We start from the raw sequence: 13,299 nt of genomic DNA on the forward strand, positions 1-13,299 counted from the left end.
TGCACATGGCTAGCCAGTTTTCCCAACACCATTTGTTAAACATGGAATCCTTTCCCCATTGCTTGTTTTTGTCGGGTTTATCAAAGATTGTATAGTTGTATGTATGTTGTGTTGCCTCCGGTGCCTCTGTTTTGTTCCATTGGTCTATATCTCTGTTTTGGTACCAGTACCATGCTGTTTTGATTACTGTAGCCTTGTAGTATAGTTTGAAATCCGGTAGTGTGATGCCCCCCGCTGTGTTCTTTTTGCTTAGAATTGACTTGGCTATGCAGGCTCTCTTTTGGTTCCATATGAAGTTCATGGTGGTTTTTTCCAGTTCTGTGAAGAAAGTCAATGGTAGCTTGATGGGGATAGCGTTGATTCTGTAAATTACTTTGGGCAGTATAGCCATTTTCACGATGTTAATTCTTCCTAACCATGAACATGGAATGTTTCTCCATCTATTTGTGTCCTCTCTGATTTCGTTGAGCAGTGGTTTGTAGTTCTCCTTGAAGAGGTCCCTTACGTTCCTTGTGAGTTGTATTCCAAGGTATTTTATTCTTTTTGTAGCAATTGCGAATGGCAGTTCGCTCTTGATTTGGCTTTCTTTAAGTCTGTTATTGGTGTAGACGAATGCTTGTGATTTTTGCACATTGATTTTATATCCTGAGACTTTGCTGAAGTTGCTTATCAGTTTCAGGAGTTTTTGGGCTGAGGCAATGGGGTCTTCTAGGTATACTATCATGTCATCTGCAAATAGAGACAATTTGGCTTCCACCTTTCCTATTTAAATACCCTTTATTTCTTTTTCTTGCCTGATTGCTCTGGCTAGAACTTCCAGTACTATATTGAATGGGAGTGGTGAGAGAGGGCATCCTTGTCTAGTGCCAGATTTTAAAGGGAATGCTTCCAGTTTTTGCCCATTCAGTATGATATTGGCTGTTGATTTGTCATAAATAGCTTTTATTACTTTGAGATACGTTCCATCGATACCGAGTTTATTGAGGGTTTTTAGCATAAAGGGCTGTTGAATTTTGTCAAAGGCCTTCTCTGCGTCAATTGAGATAATCATGTGGTTTTTGTTTTTGGTTCTGTTTATGTGGTGAATTATGTTTATAGACTTGCGTATGTTGAACCAGCCTTGCATCCCCGGGATGAATCCTACTTGATCATGGTGGATAAGCTTTTTGATGTGCTGTTGCAATCGGCTTGCCAGTATTTTATTGAAGATTTTTGTGTCTATGTTCATCATGGATATTGTCCTGAAGTTTTCTCTTCTTGTTGAGTCTCTGCTGGGTTTTGGTATCAGGATGATGTTGGTCTCATAAAATGATTTGGGAAGGATGCCCTCTTTTTGTATTATTTGGAATAGTTTCAGAAGGAATGGTAACAGTTCCTCTTTGTGTGTCTGGTATTGGCTGTGAACCCATCTGGACCTGGGCTTTTTTTGTGTGGTAGGCTCTTAATTGCTGCCTCAACTTCAGATCTTGTTATTGGTCTGTTCAGGGTTTCAGCTTCTTCCTGGTTTAGGCTTGGGAGGACACAAATGTCCAGGAATTTATCCATTTCTTCCAGGTTTAGTAGTTTATGTGCATAGAGTTGTTTGTAATATTCTCTGATGATGGCTTGAATTTCTGTGGGATCTGTGGTGATTTCCTTTTTATTGTTTTTTATTGCATCTGTTTGGTTGTTCTCTCTTTTCTTTTTTATTAATCTGGCTAGTGGTCTATTTTATTGATCTTTTTGAAAAACCGGCTCCTGGATTTATTAATTTTTTGAAGTGTTTTCTGGGTCTCTATCTCCTTCAGTTCTGCCCTGATCTTAATTATTTCTTGTCTTCTGCTAGGTTTTGAGTTTTTTTGATCTTGTTCCTCTAGCTCTTTCAATTTTGATGATAGGATGTCAATTTTGGATCTATCCTTTCTTCTCATGTGGGCACTTATTGCTATATATTTTCCTCTAGAGACTACTTTAAATGTGTCCCAGAGATTCTGGTATGTTGTGTCTTTGTTCTCGTTGGTTTCGAAGAACTTCTTTATTTCTGCCTTCATTTCATTGTTTATCCAGTCCACATTCAAGAGCCAGTTTTTCAGTTTCCATTAAGCTGTGTGGTTCTGAGTTAGTTTCTGAATTCTGAGTTCTGACTTGATTGCACTTTGGTCTGAGAGAGTGTTTGTTATGATTTCTATTGTTTTGCATTTTCTGAGGAGTGATTTACTTCCAATTATGTGGTCAGTTTTAGAGTAGTTGTGATGTGGTGCTGAGAGGAATGTATATTCCATGGATTAGGGATAGAGAGTTCTGTAAATGTCCATCAGGTTTGCTTGTTCCAGACCTGAGTTCAAGTCCTGGATATCCTTGTTAATTTTCTGTCTGGTTGATCTGTCTAGTATTGACAGTGGAGCGTTAAAGTCTCCCACTATTATTGTGTGGGAGTCTACGTCTCTTTGTAAGTCATTAAGAACTTGACTTATGTATCTGGGTGCTCCTGTATTGAGTTTGTATATAGTTAGGATCGTTAGCTCTTCTTCTTGCATTGATCCTTTTACCATTATGTAATGTCCTTCTTTGTCTCTTTTGATCTTTATTGCTTTAAAGTCTATTTTATCAGAGACAAGAATTGCAACTTTTGTTTTTTTTGCTCTCCATTTCCTTGGTAAATCTTTCTCCATCCCTTTATTTTGAGCCTTTGTGTACCCTTGCATGTGAGTTGGGTTTCCTGGATACAGCACACTGATGAGTTTTGGCTTTTTTCCAATTTGCCAGTCTGTGTCTTTTGTTAGGGCATTTGGTCCATTTACATTTAGGGTTAATATTGTTATGGGTAAATTTGGTACTGCCATTTTGATGCTAGCTGGCAGTTTTTCCCGTTAGTTGATGCAAATTCTTCATTTTGTTGATGCTCTTTACCAATTGGTATGTTTTTGGATCGGCTGGTACTGGTTTTTCTTTCTATGTGAGGTGCCTCTTTCAGGAGCTCTTGTAAAGCAGGCCTGGTGGTGACAAAATCTCTGAGTACTTGCTTGTTTTCTAAGGATTTTATTTTTCCTTCACTTATGAAGCTCTGTTTGGCTGGATATGAAATTCTGGGTTGAAAGTTCTTTTCTTTAAGGTTGTTGAATATCGGCCCCCAACTCTCTTCTGGCTTGTAGGGTTTCTGCTGAGAAATCTGCTGTGACTCTGATGGGCTTCCCTTTGTGGGTGACCCGACCTTTCTCTCTGGCAGCCCTTAGCATTTTCTCCTTCATTTCAACCCTGGTGAATCTGATGATTATGTGCCTTGGTGTTGATCTTTTTGCAGAATATCTTGTGTTGTTCTCTGTATTTCCTGGACTTGAATGTTGGCCTGCCTTGCTAGGTTGGGGAAGTTTTCCTGGATAATATCCTGAAGAGTGTTTTCCATCTGGGATTCATTCTCTTCGTCACATTCAGGTACACCTATCAAACGTAGGTTAGGCCTCTCTTCACATAGTCCCACATTTCTTGGAGACTTTGTTCATTCTTTTTTGTGCTTTTTTTCTCTAATCTTGCCTTCTTGTTTTATTTCACTGAGTTGTTCTTTGATCTCTGATATCCTTTCTTCTGCTTGGTCAATTCGGCTATCGAAACTTGTGCATGCTTTGCGAAGTTCTCGTGTTGTGTTTTTTAGCTCCATCAATTCACCTATATTCCTCTCTAAGTTGTCCATTCTTGTTATCATTTTCTCAAATCTTTTTTCAAGGTTCTTAGTTTCTTTGCATTGAGTTAGAACATGTTCTTTTAGCTCACGGAAGTTTCTCATTACCTACCTTCTGAATTCTGATTCTGTCATTTCATCACACTCATTCTCCATCCAGCTTTGTTCTCTTGCTGGTGAGAAGTTGTGATCCCTTGTAGGAGGAGAGGCGTTCTGATTTCAGGTGTTTTCCTCCTTTATGCACTGGTTTCTTCCCATCTTTGTGGATTTATCCACCTGTCGTCTGTGTAGTTGCTGATTTTCAGATTGGGTCTCTGAGTGGACGTCCAGATTGTTGATGATGAAGTTATTTCTGTTTCTTAGTTTTACGTCTAACAGTCTGGCCCCTCTGCTATAAGACTACTAAGGTCCACTCCAGGCCCTGCTTGCCTGGGGATCACCTGCAGCAGCTGCAGAACAGTAATGGTTGCTATCAGTTTCTTCTTCTGCTATCTTTGTTTCAGAATGATGCCTGCCAAATGTCAGTCTGATCGGCCCTTATTGAGGTGACTCTCTGGATATATGGGGGTCAGGGAGCTGCTTGAGGAGATAGTCTGTTCTTTATAGGAGCTCAAGTGCTGAGCTGTGATCTCCATTGTTCATTCAGAGCTGCTAGGCAGGTACGTTTAAGTCTGCTGTAGCAGAACTCAAAAATCCCCTTTTTTTCCCACAGGTGCTCTGTCCTGGGAAATAAGGGCTTTATTTATGAGTATCTATTGTGCTGCTGCCTTTTTTTTCAGGTCTTCCCTGCCCAGCAAGGAGGCAGCCTAGTCACTGTCTGCCTGCAGAGGTTTTGCTGAGCTGCTGTGGGCTCCGCCCTGCTGCCGTGTGAACTTCCCTGCAGTCCCGTTCATATGGGTCTGGTTAGAACTGCCTCGGCAATGGTGACCAGCCTCTGTAATGGTGGACTCTCTCTGTTATGGTGGGTTGCTTCGGCAACGGCAGGCTGCCTCAGCAATGGCGGATTACCTCTGTAGGGGTGGAGTGTCTTGGTAATGGCGGACGCCCCTCCCCCACAGAGCTGGACTGTCCCAGATTCAGCTGTACTTGCCGTGAAACTCTCAACCCCGAGCGTTTCCAATTGCTGTATTTTTTTTTTGTTTCTGTGGTGGTGGGGCCCTCCGAGTCTGATCACCAGGCTTCCTGCCTCAGAGCCTTTTTTTTTTTAAGTTGAATGGTTTACTCTCTCCCAGGTGTTCTAGTCGTCTGCTGAAAGGGTGCCAGGATCTGTGTGATTTCCTGTGTGGCAACCCACTGCACTGGCTGAAACAATGGCACTGCCCGGGAATCTCCTGGCCTGTCTCCCTGTTTCAGACCCCTGTTTAATCAGATGAATGGGTGAATCTGCCTTCTCACAGCTCCAATTGCCAGCTTAAAAGGGCTACCAGGCCAGTGTATTTTGTATGGAGAGCCATTGCACCGGGGCGCTGGTGAAATAGCCACACTGGCCAAAACAGCCACAGTGGCCAAAACAACCGTGCTGGTGACCCATGGGGCTCCTCCACCTGGGAATCTCCTGGTCTGTGGGCAATAAAGATCCATCTGGAAATGCGGCATCCACTCACCCTCTGCACTTTCACTGGGAGCTGCAATCCTGAGCTGCTCCTAAAGGGCCATCTTGGATCTTCCTCCCCACATTTTCTTTATTTAGTCTATCATTGATGAGTATTTGGGTTGATTCCATCTCTTTGCTATTGTCTATACTGCTGCAATGAACATATGTGTGTGTGTGTGTCTTTATAATCTTTATAATAGAATGATTTGTATTCCTTTGGGTATATAACCAGTAATGGGATTGCTGGGTCAAATGGTATTTCTGGTTCTAGGTCTTTGAGGAATTTCCACACTGTCTTCCACAGTGGTTGAACTAATTTACATTCCCACCAACAGTGTAAAAGCATTCCTGTTTCTCCACAGTCTCACTAGCATCTGTTGTTTCTTGACGTTTTAATAATTGCCATTCTAACTGGTGTGAGATGGTACCTCATTATGGTTTTGATTTGTACTTCTCTAATGATCAATGATGTTGAGCTTTTTTTCATATGTTTGTTGGCCACATAAGTGTCTTCTTTTAAGAAGTGTCTGTTCATATCCTTTGCCCACTTTTTAATGGGTTGTTTGTTTTTTCTTGTAAATTTGTTTAAGTTTCTTGTAGATTCTAGATATTAGACCTTTGTCAGATGGATAGATTGGAAACATTTTCTCCCATTCTGTAGGTTCTCTGTTCACTCTGATGATAGTGTCTTTTGCTGTGCATAAGCTCTTTAGTTTATTAGATCCCATTTGTCAATTTTTGCTTTTGTTGCAATTGCTTTTGATGTTTTCATAATGAAATCTTTGTCCATGCTGATGTCCTGAATAGTATTGCCTAGATTTTTTTCTAGCGTTTTTATAGTTTTGGGTTTTACATTTAAGTCTTTATTCCATTTTGGGTTAGTTTTTATATAAGGTATTAAAAAAAGGTCCAGTTTCAGTTTTCTGAATATGGCTAACCAGTTTTCCTGGAACCATTTATTAAATAGGAAATCCTTTCCCCATTGCTTGTTTTTGTCAGATTGGTTGAAGATTAGATGGCTGTAGATGTGTGTTCTTGTTTCTGAGGTCTCTATTATGTTCCATTGGTCTATGTGTCTGTTTTTCTACCAGTACCATACTGTTTTGGTTACTGTAGTCTTGTAGTATAGTTTGAAGTTGGGTAGCATGATGCTTCTGGCTTTGTTCTTTTTGCTTAGGATTGCCTTGGTTATATGGGCTCTTTTTTGCTTCCACATGAATTCTAAAGGTTTTTTTCCTAATTTTGTGAAGAATGTCAATGATAGTTTAGTGGGAATAGCACTGAATCTATAAATTACTTTAAGCATATGGGTAGTTTCATGATATTGATTCTTTCAATCCATGAGCATAGAATGTTTTTCCATTTGTTTGTGTCCTCTCTGATTTCTTTGAGCAGTGGTTTGCAGTTCTTGAAGAGGTGTTTCACTTCCCTTGTTAGCTTTATTCCTAGGTGATTTATTCTTTTTGTAGCAATTCTGAATGTGTATTCTTTCATCATTTGGCCCTTTGCTTGTCTGTTGTTGGTGTATAGAAATGCTTGTGATTTTTTGCACACTGATTTTGTATTCTGAGACTTTGCTGAAGTTGCTTATCAGCTTAAGAAGTTTTTGGGCTCACACGATAGGGTTTCCTAGATAGGGGATTATGTCATCTGCAAATAGAGACTGTTTGACTTACTCTCTCACTATTTGAATACCCTTTATTTCTTTCTCTCACCTTATTGCCCTGGCAAGAACTTCCAATACTATGTTGAGTAGGAGTGGTGAGACAGGACATCCTTGTCTTGTGCCAGTTTTCAAGGTGAATGCTTCCAGCTTTTGCCTATTCAGTGTGACATTGGCTGTGAGTTTGTCATAAATGGCTATTATTTTGAGGTATGTTCCATCAACACCTAGTTTATTAATGTGAAGGGATGTTTAATTTTATTGCAACCTTTTCTGTGTCTATTGAGATGCGTCTATTGAGATCATGTGGTTTTTGCCTTTAATTCTGTTTATGTGATGAATTATGTTTATTAATAATTTAAAATTGCTTAAAATAGCAGTGCTGGCTGAGCCAGGTAGCTGTTGCTATATTTTGGTAGTTTTTCATACCTTGTTTAAAATTGGAACTCCTGTAGTGTGGTGTGTGTGGGGGCTGGTGGGGGAGATTCACAGTTTAATATGTATTTGTTATGTAACTCAGAAATACTATATATTCCCCAATTAGGTACTCTTTTATTTCCTGGGTTGATAAACTGTTGAAGGTGACATGGGCATTGATGAGGAACATCACTTCCTCATAAATACCTCTGTCACCTAGTGGACTACTTGAAATCACTCAGATTGGCTTTTTCTGGTCGTGTTTACACACCAGTATGTAAAGTGTTGAAATGTCATGGGGAGCGAGCTAGGAAGTATAACTGAAGTGAAACCTGGATTTACGTGTCAATCCCTAAGATGAATTGAGTGGTTAGCCTGTACTTAGGTAAAATGTATTTTGTCCCCTGAGGTCTCCACACTCACAGGGGCAGGCTCATGCACTGTAAGTAGCTGTTTTGGTTAGCGCTATTAAGATGAGCTGCAAGGAGTGTCCCATAAGAGGTGCAAGAAAAGACCCATAGGACCAGGGATAAGGTGCTGGAAGATCTGGTCCTTGGGTGTTGCCAGTAGGAAATAATAGGACTCTCTGGGAAGCCAGCTGGAAATCTGCTTGAAGAGCCAGCCTTCAGGCCAAATATTTATGACAGGTGTGATGAATTAAAACAATGTCCTTACTATTACCACTTAATAAACAACAATTGCAATTACTAGTTGAATTTATCTGATTTGCATGTTCTATTTTATCTTTGTAACCATAGGGTAGGCTGCCCTACAAGTTGCTGCCTTTTCATAATCTGAGATTAATTATCTTAAACATACTGGGAGTGAAATCCTCCCAGCATTAGTATGAATTAGTATACTGACTATATTACTGCAAAGTTTAATTTCAGGCATCTTATTTTCAGAAAAATTGAGGAAATTCACAGGTGAGCAAAATACAGCCTATGGTGAAAATTAAATTGAATTGAGATTATTTTGATCGGTAGATAAAGATTGTAAATGGATGAAGTATTCATTTTTCCAGCATGACTATATTGTCTTTATAGTTTTATAAGACATTAGCTGAGGCATTCTTCAGTGGGTTATGACCCAATCTTCTCCTTACAATATGTGCAACAAAAGCACCCTGAAGATAGGGCCAAAATTTTGGTCTCAAGTTGAGAATTTAAATTTAGTCCGTTGGTTTTGTCTGGAATTTAAGATATTTATTTTAAAATTACTTTCCTGATATAATTTCTGGAAAATTAGAACTCACCTAGAGCTCTCCTAAATCCAACTTCACTTAAGTCTCACAAAGAGTCTCTGAGCAGTTCTGAACATACTGCAGAGAATAATAGGACTTAAAAATTGTTACAGATATATAACCAGTGTAAAAGCAAGATGAGTAAGTAGTAATATATATTTGTATGTGTGTGTGGCTTGACTTAATTATTCAAACATTGGGTTCGTTAAAAATTATCACATCAGAATATGGATTCTTAAGGTAAGAGTTGCTTGATTTAAAGGTTTATTGCCTTTGGGACACAACACCTCACACAGTTTGGGGGTTCTTTTGAGAGAGAGAGAAAAAAAAACACAGAAAGAAAGGGAGAGAGAGGGGGGCTTTTTATCATGTAATATATTGCTGGGCAAGCAACAGTTGTCTTTCATCTCTTGGGTTTTGGCTCCAGACCCTTTGGTTGCTGAGATTTGGTGTTCTCCATGTTCCTGGATTCTGAATCTGCTGTGGTTGTGCAATTCCTAACTTCCTTGTGGCCTGCTGTGCTCGTTTCTTCCTTGGTCCATGATTTGGCTCTTCTGGTGGCTTGTCTTGGCTGGGCACACTTGAACACTCTGCCATCAATTTGGGAGTGTAATGTCAATATCGAAGCAGACTATTTACTTATGAAGAGATGGTAGCCACTCCTTATACCCAGTTTTTCATATTTTATTATTATGGTAATTTCTTTCTTTTCTCAATAAGTATTACTATATCCATTGCTAGAAATTTTGGAATATATATTTAACTTCAAAGCAAATAAACTACTATAAGTCTATACCACATGTAAACTTCTGGTGAATAGAATTACAAACTAGTTTTCCAGTGAATAAGCACCATTTTTTAAACATTTCACTTTAAGATATAATGTTCATTTACACATGCCATTATATTTTCTTACAATGACATTTTTAATGTCTGCAGAGTAATCCATTGTAAATATATCTCATTAGTCCGTTCCTTACTTTGGACAAATTTAGATGTTTATATATTAGATCGTTTGTGAGAAAGACCACTCCATTTTGATAAACTTCATTTGTAATCAAAATGGACAGAAAACTTACTATATGGTTTCTTTTTAGATTTAGCATGTAAGTCATGGTTTTGATTTTTATTGTTTTATGCTTTTTTCCTTGGTTTGGTCTTTGTTTATTTTTGGACTTTCATTTGTTGGTGGTCCAAAAAGTAAAAATTCTTGAGGCAAGATGTTTTTATTTGCCAGAACCTGGTACAAAACTGATGGTATATAAAACAACAGACCAGGTAAAATTTCATGTCACTCTTATGTGGAGAATGTTGGAATTTTGTTTTATTTGATCCTTTTCATGTGAAAGTTTATTAAAATCTTTTTAAGCATATCTGAAATTGAAAACTAAAACAACAACCTCAGCATGTAGAGTGAATGTATAGACTTGTTCAGCTCTCCCCAAAAGGCACCAGATAAAATTCAGTTTGTAAAACAAGGTAACAGTTAAAATTATTCCATAGCAAATATACTGAGCCAGCTTTCCATGCCAACTCATAAATATTTCCATCCACATGCACTTTCCAAAGGGTAGTCTCCCAGTTGCAATTAAATTTCAAGCCGTTGCATATTTTGTGGCTTTGGTAATTTTGCCTATACACAATTAACATTCTGAAAATGGCATCCTTAAATTATTGTAACTGTAATACATTTTTCTTATAGAAATGTACTTTCAAATCTTAGGTATTACAGTATAATAAGATAGATTCCAAATCTAAAGACCTCTACATGAATAAAGTGGTAAGTATGCAGTGCTCTTTCATAGATGAACCCATAAAGGAGAGCTTTAGACCCAATGGTTATACTAAGAAAAACTAATAAATTCATCAAAACCAAATACTAGCATGATGATCTCAACCTTGAAACAGGGAAAACTCAAATGTTCGAGTCCAAAGAAATGCAAACACTGACTTTCTCAGTTTCTTGTGGCAGTGAACTTTGTTTGATTCTATTCTTCAGACAACTAGACATCCCATGAAGATGCCTTGCCTGTCTTCCTTTGTAATTCTACTTGGCCTTTCTTGTTCTTTACTTTAAAATATTTATATCGTAGTGTGGTAAAAATTATTATTTGTTGAGTGCCCACTATCTTTTACCATTGGTCTTTGATGCTTAATAATTTAATCTGCACAGTAACTCTATGAGGGAATTATTGCTAGTCCTGTATTACACACAAGAAAATGGAGGGTTAGAGATGTTGAATATCACCAAGGAGCCAAAGTTCAGATTTTGGTTTGGAGGAAGTAAGTGCCACAAATTAGATTCCTGAAAGCAAACTATTGCTGGAAAGAAATAAACTACAAAATAATGTACTAGTAAGTATTTTTAGTCTAATTTTTGTTTCTGTTTTTTTTTGATATTCTAGAGAACTGTAAATTAAAGATGGCAAAATAAGTCCTAAATAGAAATTAAACCTGCACTGAGGCTACTGTTCTTATATTTTCTGTTAATGCTGATGAAATCTAACTTTGGAAATAAGAGTCAGAACTGTAAAATTACTGAAAGGTTAAAAATCCTTTCTGGTGATGCCAGTAGTCATTTAAAATAAGTATTTCATATTACTTCAATAATGTTTTAATGACTCTACCATTCTATCATTTTGTAAAGTTTACTACCATTTGCTTTCCATTAGAAAATCACTTTAAATTAAGGGCCCTGTTAAGATGGAAAGTCCATAGGCTGTAAGAAGTTAATAAATGAGAGAATATTCTTTTGAATTTCACCAAGGATCTGTATGTGTTGATTAAAGTATAAACTCTCAACTTAAAAATTGTTTTTCTATCCTCTTCCATAGCACAGCTATTACCAGAGTAGAGAACATACTCTTTTAGCATCTTCCAAGGCACTTATGTCTCCTGAAGTGTGTCCAGTAATAGAAGGTATTTTACTTCTACTTGAAGTTAGAGCAAAAGCTGCTCAAGCCAAGATGAATTAAGCTACCTGCCAGCCATATTCAAAGGAAACAGAGAGGCAACAAGCCTCTGTGGTAAAGTTCAGGTGAACTCCCGCTGCCTGGAACATGGTAGCTTATAAACTGTTGTGTTAAGTGTTAAATTTCTACCCTATTACTCCAAACAAATGGCATTATTGCCAAAAGAAGGCCCAGAATGCCAAAATAAAGTGGTGCAGTGGAAAATTCAACAAGTAATGAGTGTTAAGATTAATCATCAAGGAAATGAATAGCCTTGGCTTTACGCTTGGGAGTTTAAGAAGACAGACAGCATTTTTGAGGCACAGCATTTTGAGCAGACAGCACATTGCCCTTTCTTTGTAGGAGTATTGTGAAATAGAAAGAAAACTAGATTGTAGTGCAAAGATCTGAGCTTTAAAAGGGAAGAGTGAGTCTCTCACGTTTGATCTCATTAAATCCTCACAACACGGGCTCAAAGATGTTAAAAGATTTGTCCTAGGTCAGAGCTAGAAAGCAACAGAAATAGAACTTAGCTATAGGTTCATCTAACCCTGGAGCTGGTCTTCTGGTCACCCTTACTATTTAAAGAAGATTATAATCATGTTCAATACAATCACTTTTCTTGAGGTGTCATCTTAGTATCACCTGCTTCAGAATCATTTGGAAATCCCCATCCTGTTCCAGGCCTGGCAATCTAGCCAGTCCATAGATGTGCATTATTACACACATTAAAATTTGACAGCTGCTGCTCAAAAAGAGGTTATGGAAGACTGTGGAAAAGCACACATCAAAAACAGTACTCTCACAATTTCATATTTTAAAGTTATTCAAAATTAAGTTTAACACAGGTATTCTCTGAGAACAAGAAGCTATTTGAAAATAAAGAATACAACTCTGTAAGGGAGGCCTGACAAAATATTTGATCTTCACTGGAAAATAAAGCAGGCTGGCCAAAAGTAGGACAAATAATTTCTTGCTCCAGGTCAACACAATTCTTGTATTTTATTCTAGAGCCTGAAAGACTGTCAAAAGCAATCACATTTTTCACACTTTGGGGTGTATATACCTATTTGGATTTTGTTTCATAGCTGGCTGATAACAAGGAAAAGCAAATGAAATCATGGAATGAAGGAAATCATCCAGGCTTTTGAGAACTACATTCCTCGGATTATTTACTGAGTACATGGCCCTGGACTGATTAAACGTTTGTGGTCCAAAGTTTTATATCTTTAAAATTAAATGGTAATGATAATAATCTTAAGACTACTTTGTTTTGTTGCCATGAGGGTATATATAAGACATGTGAAGCATATAACACATCCTGATACAAAGAAAATAGTGAATTGATGGTAACCTATATTATTATTATTATAAGTGTCATTCATTAGAGATAGAACATAGAATAGAAATGTGTTCATTGCATGTGTGATATTTAAGGGAATCTGCTTTGTAAGCCATTAAGTAGAGATATATATCTCTTCTTGAGCATTCTTCAGAGGAAGCGAATACATTCTATAAATAATTCTATTCTTCATATGTCTTGAAACATTACTAAGCGTTTTGAAATAGTAACTTAATATTATTGACTTTTTTCTTAGATTTTAGTTAAGAACTACTTCATCTTTCTGATACCTATCAAGGACAAAAAGCTGACCATGCTCCATTGCTACAGTTTTAGCAGGTAGCATTTAAGTTTTGTTCTAAATGTGAAAAGGCAATTTAAACTCCAGAAATTTTAGTTTGGTAATTAAAGAAGTTGTATCTATTAGATATATG

General features: G+C 37.7%; 1 protein-coding gene across 4 annotated transcripts in view; it reads left to right on the forward strand.

Annotated features, from left to right (window-relative positions):
- LOC118143666 (uncharacterized) overlaps nt 1-13,299 on the forward strand; it is a 110,636-nt gene that overhangs the window by 50,120 nt on the left and 47,217 nt on the right. The window contains exon 1 of one of the 4 annotated variants that reach the window (XR_013523709.1): nt 10,173-13,204. The exons of 2 other annotated variants lie outside the window; for them this stretch is intronic. The gene's annotated coding sequence lies outside the window, so the exon portion shown is untranslated. Of the gene's footprint in view, nt 1-10,172; nt 13,205-13,299 lie in introns of those variants that run through there. One more of the 4 variants, XR_004727948.3, reaches the window with a different exon arrangement.

This window comes from Callithrix jacchus, chromosome 11 (assembly GCF_049354715.1).
Source record: "Callithrix jacchus isolate 240 chromosome 11, calJac240_pri, whole genome shotgun sequence".
NCBI classification, from domain to species: domain Eukaryota; kingdom Metazoa; phylum Chordata; class Mammalia; order Primates; family Cebidae; genus Callithrix; species Callithrix jacchus.